Source organism: Macrobrachium rosenbergii, chromosome 12 (genome assembly GCF_040412425.1).
Source record: "Macrobrachium rosenbergii isolate ZJJX-2024 chromosome 12, ASM4041242v1, whole genome shotgun sequence".
Classification (NCBI taxonomy): Eukaryota; Metazoa; Arthropoda; class Malacostraca; order Decapoda; family Palaemonidae; genus Macrobrachium; species Macrobrachium rosenbergii.
In genome coordinates, this window is record NC_089752.1 from 103,394,269 (window position 1) to 103,400,268 (window position 6,000).

Below are 6,000 nucleotides of genomic sequence, written 5' to 3' on the forward strand. Positions count from 1 at the left end.
AGTCTTAGGTCAAAGATTCGGTTTTCTTTGTCTGTTTTGTTCCTCTGAAGAGACATATTTGAGACCAATAAGAGATTTGGACATGCTGAGAGTTTGTTTTCCAGGTCTCTGTTTAGATTTTTGAAGCTTAAAGAGGAGGCTGAGGCACCAGCTTAGTGTGTTTGTGGCCAGCTTGGGGACTTTGAGGAACAAGTGGGATTTTAGCAAGGAAATGTGTTGGAGTTTTTGACTTGCATGGTCAAAGCCATTTCTGACACTGCAGGTGAATGTTCTCTTGCTGATACTAGCTCAAGTTTTGAAGAAGTGAGAACACTTAAGCTCCTGTTTTTGTTTCTCTGTCAGGTCGCCTTCTGAGCCTGACTCTCTTTAAGGCGATAAGGGAGTATATATTGATAAGTCATACCTCTTTCTCACACAGGTATTTTACACCTTTCAGGGATCCATTCAGCCCTCAGGTTCTGGTAGGAAGCCACTTGCACTGGCTTAGTTTCTTATAGGTGTTCCTTTGTATCTTCTCCAGCAGAAGTATCTCATTCTTCAGTGGGAGGTTGTAATTACAGAGAATGCAATGGAGCAGGTGTTGGAAATTCACTGGGATTTTACCTCTTGACTTTTTCCTGAAGCCATATGCAACCGGAGACTGGCACCCAATGTTTGATGTATTGAGACTGGACAACTTCATGTGTCTGTCCCCATTCTTTTTGTTTTTTTCAGCATGGTTTTAGTGACTTTCCAAAAGAATGATGGGATGTTTTGGTAGACATACAAAATACATCTTCCCCATACCAATACATCCTAAGTCATACAAGTTCCTTCGATGTGTATTTGCAGGGAAGGTATTGCTGTTCAAGACATTTTGTTTTGGTTCATGTACAATGCCTTAGGTATTCACTAGGAATTTGTTGCCCAAAAGTGGATGGTGTTGTCTTTCAGGAGCAAGAATTTTTTTCTAGTGAGTCGACCGGTTAAAGTTGGCCAACTCTGTCGACATTATTCCGAAGGTCAAGGATCTGTTGCTTCACCTGGCTCAGTCTCTGTGGATAATGATTTTCAGTCGACTTCCTAACTGATTTTAGAGGAGTTCTTATCTGTTAGATAAGAACTAATATCAGTAACAATTTCTGAGTATACAGTATTCAGGGTGAAATATTTAGATATTTACTGAAATGGGGAGATGCAGTACCCTTTAGTGAGTTATGCAAGTTTTTTCTAATATTCTTGGTACTTTAGTGTACAAAATTACCATTGTAGCTGACATACTATTGTAAAAGATAAGAACTAAAACTAACAGCAATCACTGGGTATGTTTATGGGCAAATATATGCAAGATGTACTGGGATGGGGAGATGTAGCACATTCCCCCATGAAATCTCAAGTCACACTAATTTCCCCCATATCCTGGACTGCAGTGTTAATGTTGCCATAAGAGTTGCCATAAATCATGTATGGTCCATTCAAGTGATTTGAACATTTTCCTTAAAATTCATTCAAACTGCATGGCATGAAATATAAATTCTCACTTGAGCAGTGCTGGATCGAATGTCTGGAATTATTATTACACCTCACATGATCATGCCTGGATGCAAGGGGTTAATCAAGTAGAGAAAACCCATGGCCTTGTATCAGAGGCATAGTATGTGTATTGCTCCGGGTGCTGCTCTTTAAGAATTTTCAGCATCTGTACCCCTGTAGACACCAAAGCTTGTGCACTTTCTTAGATACAGTATGAGCTTCTCGCTGTCTACTTTCCTCGGTATTGCATCATGTGCAGTTGGATCTGGCTAATGATCAGTACCTTAAGGTGTTGAGACTGAAGCCCCTACAACTCGGTATCAATCTTTCTCTGGAATTTAGCTGCAATTCTAAAATTGTATAGGCAAATCCTTTTGAGCCTCTGGAATGAGTTCCATGGAAGTATTTACTATGAAACTCTCTTTTTGTTATCACTGTCATTAGTTAACCTGTTAAGCATCACCAATAGCATATCTTGGTTGCCTGCCTCTCATATCACACTGCCTTTGGCAGAGTAACATGTTCTCCTTCTTTCAAGGCTGGTGCCGCAATAATCAATCTCATAATTACACTTAACTCTTATACAAATTGTAGGAACATCATTTGGCAACACACTGAATTAAATTATGGGTAAATGAGAACTTTTTTGCAAAGAAAAATCAGTCTGACAGAGGACCTACCTCTCGTCTCCCACTTTGCTTCAGGTGTTCACTAATAAACATATGATTTCTTTTTGCTTTGATCCCATTTATTTCCCATAATAATGAGTGTTCCAAAGCAAAAGAAAACCCTTTTGCCTGAAGAGATATCACTATTCTATGAAGAGACTGAAGATGAATATGAAACTCAGAGTAGCAGCTCAGAAGCCTCTAACATAGACGGTGAAGATTTATCTGATTCTAAAAAAAAAACCATAATCTAGGTTTGAGCACCGCATTGCCAAGTGGCTGGGCAGTAACCTACAAGGAGAGGAGTCCCTTTACTTTTCGTTAACCCAAAGGTGCGAAATTTATTGTTCAGAAGAAAAACCCTGTGGAGTTTTTTGAGAAGTTTTTTCATGACAAAGTCATGGAGCACACTGCACCAGAAATGAACATATTTGCCAACCAGTTTTCACATGAATATATAGAATTTGCCTAGAATATCAAGCACTAAAATGGTATAATACGAATGTGTTTCAGAGAATGGCATACAAAATAATTTTTTTCCCTTTCATGTTTCATGCCTGCAATCTTAGAATAAAAAATGCAAAATAAAATTTTTTGTCTTTTCTTATCTCGTATTTATCATCCTATTCATGTTTACACAACAAAACAATATCAATATAAAAATGAACACATAAAAAACCATAAAAACTATCAAAGATCAAATGACCGCTCTGTGAGCGAGAAAATGTGAGAACACAGGAGTAACGACGTTTCCCATGAGTGACACTTAACATGCTAAAAGATTAAGTTCATTGCCAGAACTCTCCTTAAGGCTGTCATAAAGGGAATGCTATTTTATCTTTTTACATAAGAGCTAAGAATGATGTTAAGGCTAAATTTTTCCCGGAGCTATAAAATTCCAAATTTAACCTCTTTGGTGGGGAAGAAGAGGAAACACTTCTTGGTCCTGTTAGGACAATTAAAATTTATTTAGGTAAGTTAAGCCTGGAAGAGGCAAAGTTAACCTTTCCTTTTGTGGTTTTAGAAAACCTAGATTGTCTTTGTCAAAGGTTAAGTCTCGAGGAGACAAAGTTAACCTTTTGTTTTGTGGTTTTAGAAAACCTAGAATGTCTCTGTCAAAGTTTAGGCCTGGAAGAGGTGAAGTTACCCTTTTGTTTTGTGGTTTTAGAAACCTAGAATGTCTTTGTTAAAGAACATGATGTTGTCTCTGAACTATTCGATTAGGCTGGCGCATGAGAACTAGTTCCATACCTTTTACCTTTACTGAAAACAAAGAATCATAATGTAAGAGCAGTTACAACTTCATTTAGTTTCATGAAAAATGTTGCTTGACAATGCGATTAATGTGGCGCAGTAGCAGTGCAATTCAGTTTTTATCGCTCACTACCTTAAGTATGCAGAATTGCATCTGAAAACAGTAAAGCCCTTAGTCTGCTGCTAGTAGCGGGTAAAGTCTTTTCCTGAACCAAAGAAGGAGCAATCTTTTAGGATCTTTGTTTTAAATCCTGGGTTCTGATATTTTGGGGAGCATAAGAGCATACCTGTATATCACTCTGGCTGAATTAAAGTGGTTTTCTCCACAAGGCTGCTCATCGCTGCGTACATACGAGAGCCTTGCTCCCTTAGAGAAATCAAACTTCTGGTGGCAGTAAGATCCAAAAAGGATTCCACATCAGGTAAGAAGATTTTGGGTTTCATGCAAGAAACCTTCAGCTCGATTGGCAGGGTAGATTTTGTTTAGCTGCATTACCCACCATCCTCTCCTCAATGTGGGAATCAGCTATCTTTAACAGTACATAAGATTCATCCCAAATGATAAACATTTTCATAATAAAATTTATCATTTGGATGCTTACCTACTGTTAAAGCAGACCCTGCCCAAACTCTCCACTACTTAGTGGGTTGCCAAGGAGAATTCTGACATGAGCTTAAACATTTGAAACATACCTGGTGGAGAACAGGTGTACTAGACAGTCATCCAAGCAGCCACGATCTCTTCTTTTCTTTTCTTTGAATGCCAACTCGTCTATCAGCGCTGAGATATAAGCTATCTTTCACAGTAGGCAAGTATCCAAATAATAAATTTCATAGAGAAAACTTATATTTTTGTAACAGTGACTTTGATAATAATCCCTGATTAAAATGCTGATGATTGCAAAGGTTAATGTTGGGTACAGGTGCTAGGGTATGTCGGTAATGAGGAAAAGGCTATATGATATGATGGTGGTCAATCTAAAAATGAAGATTTGATTCTATCACACAACTTGGATGTTTATATAGTATTCTCTATCCTCTTGTACTTCTAATTAATCAGACTGTATACGTTATGTAATCTGATAAGTACAGTGCTATGGAAAAGTCAAGTTTGAAATTGAGTAGTGGAGCTCTCATAGTGGAGGGACTGCTATGTGGAATGCAGAGGTATCTCATTAAACACGATTGTGCTGAATATAGGCAGTCCCCGGGTTACGACGTTCCGAGGTTACAACGCTTTTCAAATATATTCATTAGAAATTATTTCCCGGTTTACGACGCATGTTCCAGGGTTACGACGCGTCGTATGCTGATCCAAAGGAAGAAATATGGCTCCAAAACAGCAGAATAATAAAAATTTGGAGGTTTCTTTGATGAAAAACTCAATAAAAATGCAGTTTACATCATTTTCAATACACCCAGAGCATTAAAAGTAACGTTTTCTTAGGATTTTTGACGATTTTTTGGTTTACGACGATTTTCGGCTTACGACGTGGCGTAAGAACGGAACCCCCATCGTAAACCATTGACTGCCTACTCAACATCTGAAGATCAGATCTCTCTTAAGTGGATATGAGTCTTTGATTTTAAGATAACTGTAGTCATTTTTGGGCTCAAAAAGCCTTTTACTTGTATTACCCGGCCCACACACAAAATTATTTACTTTAATTAATATGCTCATTATGCATTATTTACTCTGAAGAGCCCATCTATAATATGTCTTGTATCGCACACTTTAAATGGTCCATTATTTAGAGATTTTCATCTGTTCCTTTTTTATCTTCTTCCACATAACTGTCTAACCACTTCAACTATATCTTACTCTGATTTTCCCCTCTCAGTTAGGAACAAATTATCTGGGTGAACCCCAATAAGTTCTAAGGGTAGGACTTCATGGCCTCATTAAATGACATCATATTACTGAAAGCTGATGCTGCAAATTTTTTCATAGTACAATTATTGATCTAACAATTTATTTTAAGGCAAAAATTAAATCTCCAAAAGTAAGTTTGGGAAACTTATCGGACCAACACTAATTTCTATATCAATACTGTAATTTTATTTTCATCCGGCAGCTATGACAATGATCATTTACACTTTACTCTACTTTTTCCAAAAAATGGCCCAAAACATCATGTTGCCCCACAGCTCTCGTTCCATTCTGGAATATGAGATTGGGCATGCTTTAATTCTATGTGGCTACATAAATAAAATACAAAAAACCAGTATTTTCTGCCATTTTTAATAATAACTTTTCAATTACAATAAATGTTTAGTAAAGGGCTTAGTGCTGGTCCTTGATAAGCATCAATATTTATCTCAAATTATTCTGACATCTGCCACTGTCTTCACTCTAGATCTAGTATTTTGGTTAAGTAATATCAATAGCTTAATGAGTCTTTCTGGTACCTTCTGCCGTTGTAATGCCATTTAATTGTCTTGTTACTTGACCAAATTTCTTTTCCAGATCTAAAAATATATGTATAATACCTTCCTTTTGTGAGGTACCTTTCTTGTGGTTGCCTTAATACAAACAACTACTTTTACTGTTGACTGATATGGCATG